The sequence below is a fragment of the Leptosomus discolor genome, chromosome 7 (assembly GCF_034619465.1).
Source record: "Leptosomus discolor isolate bLepDis1 chromosome 7, bLepDis1.hap2, whole genome shotgun sequence".
Lineage (NCBI taxonomy): Eukaryota > Metazoa > Chordata > Aves > Leptosomiformes > Leptosomidae > Leptosomus > Leptosomus discolor.
Genome location: NC_141397.1, coordinates 8,511,107 through 8,524,761, shown reverse-complemented (window position 1 = coordinate 8,524,761; position 13,655 = coordinate 8,511,107). Strand labels below are relative to the sequence as shown.

General features: G+C 41.1%; 1 protein-coding gene across 1 annotated transcript in view; it reads left to right on the top strand.

Moving 5' to 3' along the window:
* Positions 1-13,655, top strand: part of RAPGEF5 (Rap guanine nucleotide exchange factor 5) — a 157,686-nt gene that overhangs the window by 110,211 nt on the left and 33,820 nt on the right. The gene's annotated exons all lie outside the window — the stretch shown is intronic.

Genomic DNA, 13,655 nt, shown 5'->3' with positions numbered 1-13,655 from the left:
GGTCAATGTTTGTCAGGATTTTGTGTTCCCTACTGCAGAGAATGGCAGCTCTGAATGCTCAAGCTCTAAACTGTACCAAAAAAATTTGCAGCTTTTGTATTTATCTTAAAATAATTAGATGTTGTTGACAGTCTTTGGATACTCTCGTTTCAAATGGAAAGTGAATGCACCTCTTCCCCTGCTAATCTCTGAATCCAGAGATTCACAGCGTTTGGCTTGACTATTCATGATTTATTTACTTTTTAAAATTCAGACATAGGCGTGTGTGATGATTTATTCCTCCTTGTAATTGGATACAGTGATTAAATGAGCTTGCATATTGTACTTCATTGTCCTTCTGGGAGGTGGGCTGCTGTGTCTTTAAAATAGCAGCTCCTAATGGAATTGATTCCAGCTCCTATATATATTTACTGTAATCGGTGATGTGTTTCTAAAAACTGATTTGGAAAATTGCTTTTAAATATGTACTCTTATAGAGGAAGTATTTAGCTAGCTGAAGAGTGGTATGTAATCCTCAGACTCTTCCTTTAAGATGCTTTGCTGCCTTATCTGACAGGCACTCTTTAGGAAAAATAAATACACGCTCACCATTTTGTAACCTGAAGGAAGCTGTAGGTAGTGTTACACCTCGCAGAAGTGTCTAGTGGGCTGCAGCCATGGACAAGTGATTGCGGTCTGAGACTGTCATCACATAATTGATGATTTTCTATAGTCTGGCCAGGGATGATATAGGAAGGATACTGCTTCTTAGTAAGAAAAAAAATTAAAAATGAGGTTTTGTAATTGACCTTAATGACTAACTGAATAAGCAAAGCAGTTTAATCAAAAAACCTTATTTGCAGAAACAAGTGCAGAAAGATGATGAGTTATCATTTTACATATATACAGGCATCCAGAAGCCACAGTGTCTGTGGCTGGTGCCACACACACAAAGTAAGAGATGGTGCTCTGCCCTGGGAATTTGTAGGGTCTGCTAAGAGAAGACCCAGCAGAGAGATGATGCAGCAGAGAGATGGGAGCAGCAGTGATAGGAAGCCTTGTTAGGGAAACTGGATATGGACACAGTCTGCAGAATTTTAAATAGGGAGGATATCTCAGTGATTTTAGTAGTCCCACTGTTTGAGATTATATCTTTTAATCAAAAAACTCAGTCTTACCAGCAGCAGCTTAAGGTGCTATCACTACATCTCCTTTGGCTGAGTTATTTTATGTCTGTGAACATAGTTGTGCTTAATGGCAGCCTTCAGTGAGGCAATAATTTGTCTCTTTTTCTTCTACAGGTGCACTTGCTCCTGTTACTTATAGGAACATAGTGTCTCTGAGAAGTTGGTGTGCTGTCTCAAATTTGGTTGAAATTTGTCAGCAGATTCAAAGGTTGGAGGGATAAGGGAGAGCAAGACTGACAGACAGTTGGACAGACAAAAAAAAAGCCATTTTCCTTTGGGGAACAGGAAAGAAAAAATGCTGAAGGAAAGTGGAAAGTATGCTGCTGTTAGCCTGTTGAAGAGGGTTTGGAGGTTTGATAGGAAAAGGTGATTGGCGGTGGGATCACCATCTGAACCTCACGTTTGGTGGTGTTGGCCACGCTGGCAGGAAGCCGGATGCACTGGTATTGCCCGTGTGGGACTGCGGAGAGATGAGCAGAATGGGAATGAGGACGCTGGGTTTCTGCTCTCAGCCTTGGCAGGTACCCCCTGCCTCTGCTGAGCCTGTGTCTGCCTCCCTTTCTCTGTACACTGGAAAAATAAAGCACGTTTTATAAAAGCTGTGCTGGCACTTATGGCCTAAAAGAGCTATAGAAATGAAAGATGGCAGCAGGCACTAGTCACAGCTCGATGTCATTACGTGTAGCGGTGAAACATGGTCATGGAGCAGATGAGCCAAGAGGTTCAGTTTAATACAGTATCCTGTGTGTTATGGCAGTTTGTGATTTTTACCTTTATCCTAAACACTGCGTGGGATTAGTGTATGCTTGTGCGGAAAGGTGAGGTTTACATCTCGGCCAAGGAGGTTCTTCTGTGCCCTGTGGAAGTCCAAGGAACAGCTGGCAGTGTTGATGAGCAGGTAAAAACTGAACAAAAAATTCTGTAAGATACAGAATGCATCTCTTGCATTAGATGCTTTCCACTGCGTGCATGAAAGGTACGCTACCTCGTAAGACTTGGAGAAGAAAGATGCAAAAGAAGAAAGCTGGAGTACAGCAGTCCAAATTTATCTCTACCTGAGAGTTGTATTCCGTATGTATTTTTTGTGACTAATAATGATAGTGCAATAAATAGCACTAAAAATCCAAAATAATGGCAAAGTGAATATGCACCTTTAGAAAAATCACCCCACTGGTCTTTCATCCAATAATTGCTTAATATCTCCACTTTTTTTTAACTGAAATAAGGCTGTCAAATAAAACCCCTGAGTAGTTACAGTACAGCTGAATCAAGGATCTAATGCTGAGCTCACTGATGAGTGAAAATAGTTTTTAAATTATCAAAATAAAGGTGTCCTTTCTCAAAAGTGTAACGTCGAACTACTGTGTATTGCAAGCAGCCAAAGGTCCTTGCACAAGAACACAGTTCTGCTGCCACCGGGAAATATGCCCATGCAGGTATTTTAATACTCACAAGCAGCTGAACTCTGGATAATGTCTGTTCCTTGTGTCTTACCCCTTTATGATCTTTAAACTGTGCAAGAAGAACCTTTGTTATTTCTTTCATTCTGCTGTCAGTACAGGGTTGTACTGACAAACCCGGTAGTTTGAAGTTGTTAGATGTTCTTAATACATACGCAGACTATGTACAAGGCTTTTTTTTTTTACTGCTGTCTTCCGTTAAGTTGTAATAGTAAGGAGAAAAGCTGTCTTTAATTACATGTTAACCTGTCATTGGAATGATTTGGGTGTCTCAGTACAGCAAGTACAATTTCAGGCTCATAATTTGAGGACATATGTCATGTAAATAAGTCTACAGTTAATGTAACATTGTGCTTTAACACCACCATCATGAAATGCATCAGGCTTTTTTGGAACTCATTCACCACATGGGGAAGCAAAATGCAGCTGCCTTAGGAGTGCTCTGATGCTTGTTGTTTTGGTTTTATGCTGTGAAGCCGTGCTTCGCTGCCATGGGGAACAGGGAGGAAGGCAGGTGTGGAAATGTAACATGCAAGTATGACCTTGTTTGATTTTTGGGCTCTTTGTCCCACCTGCCATCCCAGTACAAGGAGGCCTCTGCTGTTTAGCTGGATGTTTAGATACTGCATAAGTTATTTCAGAGGTCTCTGAGGCATTGTGCACCCTGGGGCAAAATGCTGGAAGCAGCATCCTTCAGTGACATTGCAATACGCTAGTGCCTCCTAGTCTAGGTCTCCTGTGGGGTTTGCAACATGTGTTCCCTCCTCCTCCTTGCCCCCTGCTCAGCAGAGCCTGTAACCCATCACAGCCATGCAGCACCTTTGCTGGGCCTTTTGCCTCCGTGTGTCAGGAGGTGTTGGCAAGTGAGCCGCTGCTTTTGAGGTTACGTGACAGTGGGACCACAGCTGCATGTGGAAGTCCCTCACCTGGTTGGTGGTGTGACCCAATACACCAAAACCATCCCACCACTTGACCTGTGGCGTAGCTCTTTCGCGTGCATGGTCTGTGCATTAGTCTAGTGCGTGTTATTGCCATCTTCTGCAGAGATTTGGACCGCATCCAGCCGTTCTTGCTCAGATGAAGATGCCGTCATTCTCCTTGTAGGCAGTTCTGCCAGATCTACAGAAGCCAGGAGCGTTTTGCCAGCGGAGGCTTTGTTGTGCTGGGCTTCCCTGAAGAGACGCTGTGATGTTTACTGCACATGCTCCAGTGCCACATGTTGGGGAGCTTGCTCTGCTTAGCATATTTATGGTAATTTGGCTCCCAGGGGCAAACAAGATTCTTCTTATATCTCCTTCCCTGGGCCGGAGCACAAAGAAATTTCCCCTTGCTGCTTTGTAGGGGGAAAATAATAGATCAAAGCTTCTTGCTAAACACTTTTAAAAATACACAGTGCGGATCTGTACATTTCTGTTCCCTTAAGGGACCTATCCCTCTGGTTGGTATGGAAAGCAGTTAGCAGCAGGTGATGGGGATAGCACTGCACACTGAAGTCCGCACCTGACCTGCAGAGCTTTAGATGTGGCATTGCCGCGTGTAGTTTGACCTGTCCTTGATCCGTATTATGTACCGGTGTGGAATGGATTCTGGCCTCTGTACTGTAGTTGCCATGATCTGCTGGACTGGATATTGTCTAAATGCAGTGGATTTTGGAGTCTGTCATTAGGTGCTGAAGTTAAAACTTTTTGGGCTAATAGTCTTAACTTACTTGAAAATAATGCCAATTAAGCGGTTTTTCTATGGAGAGATGGATGTTATTTTTAGGTTGTAAGCAGAAAGTTTTGGTTCATGTTCTCGGAAACATCACTGAAAAGTAGGCTCTTTTAAAGTATCTCAAGTTGAAGACACAGAAGTAAAGAACTCACAATCTTTTTTTGAAGATGTGATGATATTTTCGTATTTATATATAATACTAGATTTGAAGATTACTGTTTCCTAGGAGAATATTTTCCAGTTCAGTGATGAGGACATGCTTGGTTCTTCTTCAATGCCATACGAGTGTTGGACAGCAAAGACAAAAAGATGAATATTAAGTACGTTTTCCTTTATATTAACTTTCTGAAAGTTGAATGTCTAGTCTAATTTTGAAGTTCCCTTTAGACTCAAATGTGTGCTGAGCTGGTGGAACTGTGAAAAGGCTTGAGCAGCCATGAGCACCTTAGAGCACCCACTTGGCAGGACCAAGCTTTCGGTGGCAGAGGGGGCAGGTGATGCAGCCCCTTTTTGCGCGCTGCCGTCTGTCGCTGGAGGACGGCTGCGCGCGGCAGACTGCGCTGCCACCAGGCAACTAAAGGTCCGACTGGCCCCGCTGAGGCAGTGACAGCTCTTGGTGGCACCTGAAGGTCATGTCATTGAGGGGTCCGGGCTGGAGAGCATTGCATCTCCTTGGATGCCTGGAGAAAAGGGCGATGGCAGAGGTGCAAAGAAGTCCAGGTGCAAGACAGAAGCAGAGAAGTAGAAACTTGCCTTGCACTTGCTCGTACAACTTTCAGCGAGACATGCTAGTGACTGGGCCACCGGGCGGTGTGCGTGCTGGGGGTGAAAACCTGCCAGGGCAGACCAGCAGCGTGCTGTGCTGTTCCTGCTGCCTGCCCATCACTTCTGCCCCATGAGGCAGCTGGACCCCAGGCGGAAGGATGAAAGGGAACCATTAAATCTTTTATCCGCCGTCCTGCTGCTCCAGGCAATCCTGGCCTGGCTGGCTTATTTTAAACAATCGATGGAAAAGAGAGGATGGGTTTTTCTTCTGAAGTGCTTTGAGAGATGCCTGATGCGAACAAGGAGCGGTTGCCTTCTGCAGCGAGGCTTGTGTGAGGACTTCACGTGTGACAGTTTACTGTCAAGTGAAGTTTCACTGTGTGGAAAGCTCGAGTGTTTTAGTTGCAGCAGTCAACAGCTTTTTCTTTTAACAAAGGTAACAATACATTAGGGTGACTGCTATAGGCATTACTTCTAATACTTGGAAATGTATAAGGCGTAGTGAATGTGTCCAATAATTTCAAATAACCCTGACCATTATAGCTGCACATTAATCACCAGGGCTCCCTCCTACCTGGGGAAAGAAAAAAGAGCTTCAGATTTCCATGTGGAAAAATTAGTGCCTCATTAAAGCTAGACAAGTTTGACATTTGCTCTTTGCCTGTGGTTTCAGGGCTTTTTGTCCCTCAAACAAAATACCAAACTGCTCCAATACATGTGATAGCAGCAACTGGAATGCAGCTTTAGGAGGATCTTTGACCTTACCAGACAGAATGCATTTGATTCATTCTGCAGATGTTAAAATACTGCCAGAAATTTTTGGGGGATGACCTTAGAAATTATTCCTAGTTCTGACTTTTGTGCTCTAATAAAAAAATCTGGTTGTACAGGTTAAATATCTTGCCCTTATGTATTTTATTTTTCTAACCTAATGCCAGAAATAAATGGCTTGCTCTTTATTCCTTTGTGCATTGATTTCTCAGTGCTTCGCTGGTTAGATGACATAACTACTATAATTGTTTTAATACATTAGCAGCAAATTATATATTGATGTTCTTTTTTCCATTGACCTTTCTTTCTCAACATAATTTTCATTTTTTGCTTCGTGCTGTGTCCACGGTGGTATAGCATTATTAGAGGATTTGATTTTGAATTAAGGGCTAATCCTGCAAGGTCCTGAGTGCCATTGCCATCTGCTGAATGCAGGGGAGATCCAGGACCACTGAGCGCCCTCTCAGACGTGAGCAATACCTTGCTAGATCAGATAATAATGATAGAAATTTGCATTTACTGTTTGAACTCTCAGACATCCTGACATTTTTAGTAAATTGCTATGGAATTACAGATTATTGAGAAACTCCTATCTTTGAAAAGAGTTGCCCTCAAATCGTTTTTCCGTTTCTGCAGAACAAGCAATTTTCTGATTACAACTACAACTCTCTGGACATGCGTTTCCATTGCTGAAAGGTTTCAGAGCATTGCGTAGTATTATGTGAGCCAAAACATGCAAAAAAATCTACATGTAGCACTGTCTGCCTTGAGGTTTGATTATAATTTTTCTAATTTTACAGAAAGGAGTAAAAGGGGTGACAAGAATTTATCAAGCTTAAGAGCTTTCAGCACTGAGAGGCTGAAAAACTTGAAAATGCTTTGCTATAGCCCTCATTTAGTTTAATTTGAACTCAGTGAGCGAATATTTAAAATAGCAAAAAAAATTATATCTATTCCCTATAGAATAGTAAGTAATCAGCATCCATTTTACTCAGGCACAGGGAGCTCATCTGTCTGTTTGCCCAGCTGTAACCCCATCTCATAGGGCTGCTTTTCTTGATGATTGTGAGAAATGCATGTTTTAACTATTTCTGAGCAGTTATAGTGTTGCTAACCCCATCAGTGAATATTTTCTTTTAAAAAAAATTCTTTGCAGTACGTGCTTTGAAGTCACAAGGTACATTATATTATTGAGCCCAGCTTTTCAGTCATACACAGGAAGGTAAAAACCCCAAAGGATTTGGTTGGTTTTCTCCCCCCCACACCCCAAATATAGTCTGGAGGATGAGGCTCACTACATGTTAGAGAGAAGTGGCTGGTCCTGCAAGGTAGGGATGATGCAGTGAATGTGAAGGAGAGCAAATTTTGAAGTTGTTGGTGATTTTTAGATATGGAATTCTGGCTAATACTGGTAAGTGTATTAACATAAGGGGATGTCAGGAGCTGACCATATGGTCATCCCATCGTCTTTGCCATAATCACAAGTGGGAAATGGCATCGCTAAAGAGTTTTAGAATTTGTTGTATGTTGTCTAAAATACAGTTCTCTCTGTCTTTGTCTCAGAAAATCCTCCCCTCCCTGCAAAACACCAAGGAGGTCTCATTACCGCACTAAACTCAGAGTTTGCGTTGACTGAAAAATGCCTGTGTAGCCCCCATTCACTTTTCATGCTGCTGGAGTTCATACATGCTGCCCATCAGTACGTTATACTCAGGTTCTAACATGCTTCAGAATGAAGAAGATCTTACGGTCTCCTTCAGTTTGGTCTGTTTCTGAAATACAAATTGAGCATTTGAGTCAGGGCATTTAGCGATTTCCTTGGCTTGGAAACTGAAGAGTTAAGAGAGTAATATTTTTAATTCAGTACCTGAGTTTTCATCCTTTTGCTCAGTTAGATTCTCTCATACTCACAGTGAAAACCACAACTGCTGTGTAGCATGAGTGAGGGTTGCTGAACTGACACTACAAAATTGCCAATTCAGTCTCCATACAGGTTTGGCCTCCTCCAGCAAATCCTTGGAGAAAGCTGAATAGCTGCTTTGCATAAAGTGGAAAAAGACTTGCGTTCCACTACTTTATCTATATTTTCTTATAATCCGATTTAGTGTGGAATACAAGCCTCAAAACCCCTTAAATCTTTCTGTAATTCTTGCACAGCCATTCACAGTGGATTTGTACAGTGCAAAGTGGAAGAGATTTGGGTTCAGAATGGTGATAAATTAAAAAAACCCACACCCAAACAGATTACTTGTTTTTCTTTGCAGTTTAGCAGATTGCACTATCAGTACCCTCTCCTCAGCTAACAGTACATGACATAGACAATCTGCAGGTAAAGGAATATAGAGTCTATATGCACAGAGTCTATATGTTTATACTCCTCTGTATAGAGGAAATAAGCTTTTGTAAACCATGTAATTATCAGAAAAAAAGACTGATGCATTGCATATTTAAAATCCTGTTGGTCACCTTGCTTGGCATAGCTTTGTTTTTTCTTAATATTTAAGTAAGCATGTAATGGAAAGGAAAGAACATGGAAACAGAAATGCTGTAGAGGGGGAAGAATAGGGTCTGAAAAGTTGCTCTGCGAAGTCCAATATGAAAGAGAATGGTTCTTGTCATCTCAGCAATCACAGTTTGTCACTGAAAGTGGGAGGACTGGTTTGGCTTATTTTTCACCAATTTTTTTGTTTTGTTTTTGATAGCCATTGGGAAGCAGTAAAACAAAAACTCTTCAGGTCATAACAGGGTGATCAGAAAACCAGGACAAACTGGAATTTGTCTTCAAGTTATCTCTTCTTGTGGGTATGAAGGGATTAATGACTCTGGGCTGGCATTAGGAATAATTATATCTGGCTTAGCTGGACGGGGTGTCTAACATTAGCAACAGAGCAATAGGTATATTCTGAATGCAGTTTGAGCTGTTGAACATCTTTGTAATGTAAATGAGTATACAGTACTGTTTTAGCTGTGATGGTCTAAAGATGCTGGTTGGTGCATATGGTAAATAGTATGTGGACATACAAATTGCTGGGTGGGTAGTTAGAGAGGTGTACCTATCTGTAGCACTGGAATATTTCCCTACTTTTCCTTCTTTATTCGTTCTGTGTGATGGCTAAACTTGCTTTTTAAAAACTGTCCTCAAATATATTTAATTTAATAAAAATAATTTAACTTTTATCCCATTTGACAAAGGTATTTCCTTTAGATTAAGTCTCTTATCGTGTCTATGCAACAAGTTATTAATGTGAGACTGCTCCACTGATGCCTTGTACCACCGTGGTAGTTTAAGAAACACTCAAGTTTGAGAAGAGCTTGCAGGTGTTAGACACGGCGACACCTTGAAGTGTACTGCCTGTCCTGATTTGCTAAATGTGCATCACAGATGGTTTCTTGCTACAGATCTGTGTTCATTTCTGTCCTAAGGCTTAGTCAGTGATACCCTGCCTAGAGAAGTGGGTGGAGAAGGGAGAAAAGGAACCACTGAAAAATTTAGTGTGTAAACCCGTGTGAGAATCCCATTCAACCCTCCTGGCATTTACAATTGTGCCATCGCATGCCGTTAGTATTTGTAGAGTTGCCCTCTTGGAGAGAAAGGGTATGATCGGGTTAGAGAGGTAAGGAGCATGTGGGAAGCAGCAGGGGGTCCTCTGGATTTTTTGAGTATGTGGGAATATATGATGTGTTGTTTATCCAAATATATGACCATTTACTGTCTCTGGGGCTCTAGATCCCCTTTCCCAACCAAACACACCGTTGTTGCTGTTGGCTGTCATCACCTTATACGTGCAATACGGTTGCAGCTTCTCATGTAGATGTGTTGCTGGGTCCTTTAGTTACCAGCTGAAAGCAAACGCTCCCTGGGTAATTCACGTGTGTGAGAACATTCCGTGTCTATCTACTGACCTTTGCATGCCTCAACCACCCTGAATGCATCTTGCAGAAGGACTTGTACAGCACAGAAAGATGGGAAGAGCAGTACCGACTGCTCCCGGTAAAGCTGGTGTCCATGCGGCCTTATTTCACCTGGGGAAAGGAGGGGACACACACAGCCCCTGAGAAACTGTCTCCCCAGAAACTGGTGTGAATTGATTATTTAATAACAAACAAGCACAGTGCCTGGTTTTTTATTCTTTTTGTGCCCGTGGTACTCGCACACGTTCGGTGTGGTGAGATTACTGCCTAAGGCTGCCCCCAAAGAGCTGCAAGAACAGGAGCCCATTGAACTCATGCTGGTTCCGTTGCATGTCTTAATGAAGCTTTAAAATGCTTGAAATTGTCTTTGAAATGAAATATTCCATAGCTGCAAGCTAACTGCATACTTTGTAATAATTGCTTAGCCAAATAAAGGAAAATTGTGAGGAACAAAGAAAAAGTAGATTGATGGCTAGAAGAAAATGATTAAATAAAAAATTCATGAAGAGGAGAAATTAAAAAAAAAAAGTAGCATAGCATCACAGGCTTTTGCACAGAGGCTTTGCTTCCGATGGGAGCTTTTCTTTTCCAGCTCTTACTGTGCATTTTATTCTCTCTGTTTGCTGCAAATACTAGGAAAACTTTTTCTTTGAGAATAATGGGGAGGATGGTCATAAATATATGCAGAAACTGGGACACAGAGTAAAATTTAAAAGCAGAGGTATCATTCTGCTGCCATTCTGAGTGCGGGTATGGTGCACTGTAAATAATTAATGATTTGACTGGAATTGCCTTTTCTTTTTAACTCTTAAATCAACTGTGACTAAACAGAAAAAAAAAAAAAAGAGGAAGACTTCTATTCATAATTATCATACCAACTTCTACACTTGGAGCCCTTTCTCATTCAAATTTACTGCTCTTAATAACAGAATGAATAAATTGTTGTCAAGGAACTTCTCTCATGGTTAGCCTTTCTCTCTGTTTGCAGGTTAAGACCAGCAAATCATTATTTGTGAACATTTTTTAATGTCCAAAAGTATCCGAGAAGTGCGCAACTGTTTTGAACAAATTATTTTTGAAGAATCAGTACACTCTCAGGTTTTGTGTCCTTGCTATGGCATGAAAAAACATTCTGGAATGATTTTAAATTACAGTGCATTTAGGAAGAAAATACAGAAGATAGTTACAATGAACAGTAGGCCTTCGGGGAGATACCTACAAGCTAATGCAGGCATTTAAAAATATGAATATTGTTGTAAAGTCTTTAGGTGATGTCTGATAATAGATATTTAATCTAGCAAAAGCACTTCCATTGCTTACTTGTTAAAGTAATTTAACGGATGAGTGATGCTATTAATGGACCACATGTAGAATCCAGACTTTTTTTGTTCAAAACATTTCTTTCAGTTTAAATTTCTAAACAAGTTCAAAGGCAATTTGAAGAGATCTAGCCTATATGCAAGCTACAGGAATCACAATTTATGAACTTTTCTTCTTCTTAGCATCTCTTCTGCATTTCACTGAGTATACGTATGTGCGACTTTAAGTTGGCTGAGTGTGTGATTGAGCATGCAGAAAGGAAGATGAACAGAGGGCTTAAAAACATAAGTTATCTGAACAAACAAACAATTTCAATCTTCCCTTTTTTTGAGAGAGAGAGAATTGTGTTAGTGGTATCCGTAGCATAGTTCTGGCAAAAAAATTGAGCAAAAACCTGAAATCGTAGCAAAACCAGCCTTTCTTTCCACCCCAATGCTTTGGGATACTGGAAGAATTGAAGATAGACATCTGGAAAACAGATGATCAGGTAATAAAATTAAACTTTTAAGTTGGTATTTTAACACCAGTTAGTATGATAAAGCCGCGCTGTTTTGAACAACTGCAGAAGTTCACTGGTGAGCATTGCAGTTTTGCTTCAGCTAGTACTTCATTTCTTTTCTGAACACATGACTATATATTGCTGAAACTCAGATATCAGCCATACAGAGTAGAAAGCTGGGGAAATAATCTGTTGTAAATGTCTCTTTGACTTCATGAGGATGACTGCACAGTCACATAGCTTAGTGAAGAACTAAAATGTGGTTGTTGACTCCCAAGATCAGCCATTTCCAAATAAATGTTTGTGAAACCTCCAACTCTAATAGCTGCATTGTATCATCCAAAGATGCACAACAGAATGAATAGATGACCTTTCAGACAGAGAACAAGCTGTTCACAATGTCTTTTCATTTACTGAGACAAAATATTCTTTTTATGCAGAGATAATACTTTCCACCATTTTTAGCAACGTTGCCAAAATATAAAGAATTTAATTGTTTTGTTTCTGAATGCAAGGGGGTTTAGCTATGTGTCTTTAGATCAGGACTCTTTCTAGACCAGCTGTGTTAAATGCATTGATCTCGCTAGATTTATTTTTTTTTTAAAAAAAGACAATGGAGGTATTTTGAATCCCGTGCTCCCAGGGTGGGATGTCATTAGCTATCCGTCCGTGTGATATCCACATGATATCTGGCTTTGAATGATACAAGGACAAATTCTTATTACCATCCTGCACTGCAGCTATGGGGTCAATAATTTACTGACAAGGAGGTCGAAGGCAACCAGTAGCTGAAATTGGTCTAAATTATTGTGAAATTGCAGCCTTGGCGTGAAAAGCTGCTGGGGTGCTCTCAGTTGCACACTCGTACACGAGCACTAGCTTGGACTGGAACAGATCGCAAACAAATAGTGAGAAAATCAGGATACGGAAATCAGGGCTCAGTCTTGTCTTTCCCACGTGAGGTGTGGTTTGGCCCTTAGTCTTTGCAGTTGTAAGTCTGCCACTTAAATCACAACTGAAATCATAGCTGAGTAATAATACTAACTAGTAACAACTAGTTATACTGGTAACGTATTTTTTGCTCTGCAATATAACTGTAATTACTTCTGTGATTGTTCAGCCTCTGTCCATGTTCCTGCTCTTACCTGATAAAGCAGGTGGTGCAAATCTGTTTTCTTGTTGAAGGGGACACAGTATGTCTGCTGGAATTCAAGGAAATATGGTGAACAGGAGCTCCTTAAAACTCGAGGAAAAGCTTACCATTTTAGGAAGAAAAAAAAAAATGGCAAAAAACCGCGCACAAACATTTTTATTTTGGAGTTAAAAAGACCAATATAATTCTCTTGTCTGTTTGCAGAAAACTAAAGATTTTGTTGTTTGTGAACCAAATACAAATTCATTCCTAGATCACACGTCATATGTGAGTAGTTTACTAAAATTGGAAGCCAATTTGTTTTAAGAATTGTAGAATGATTTCAGTTGGAAGGGATCTGTGAAGGCATCTGGTCCAAACCTTGCTCGAAGCAGGTCCAGTAAGACCACGATGCTCAGAGCTTTGCCCAGGCACTCCCTGAATACACCTGATGTTGGAGGTTCTTCAGTCTGTCTAGGCAGCCTGTCCGGTGGCTGACCCTTCTCACAGGAGAAAAAAAAAAAAAAAAAAAAAATCCCTTGTATGTAGACAAATTTCCCTTTGTTGCAATCTCTGATGATGGCCCCTTATCATTTTGCTGCACACCTTCAGGAAAAGTCTGGCTTGGTCTTATCTCTACTCTGCCATTGGGTTGGTGAAGACCACCATAAGGTGACCCCTGAGCCCCCTCATCCTAGGGCAAACCCAGTCCTTTCAGCCTCCTGCCGTGTGCCATAAAGGTTTGGAAAAATCCTAAACCTAGCATGGCGTGGGAATGAGGAATGGGAAAGTGACACTGAGATCCGAACTCGCAGTGCCATTCGTCCTGACAGCCTGAGGTGCTACACCTGCAGTGGGTAGAGATGGTTGTTAGCAAGTACCTTCAGCCTGGCTTTATAACACTGATAGAAGCCAGG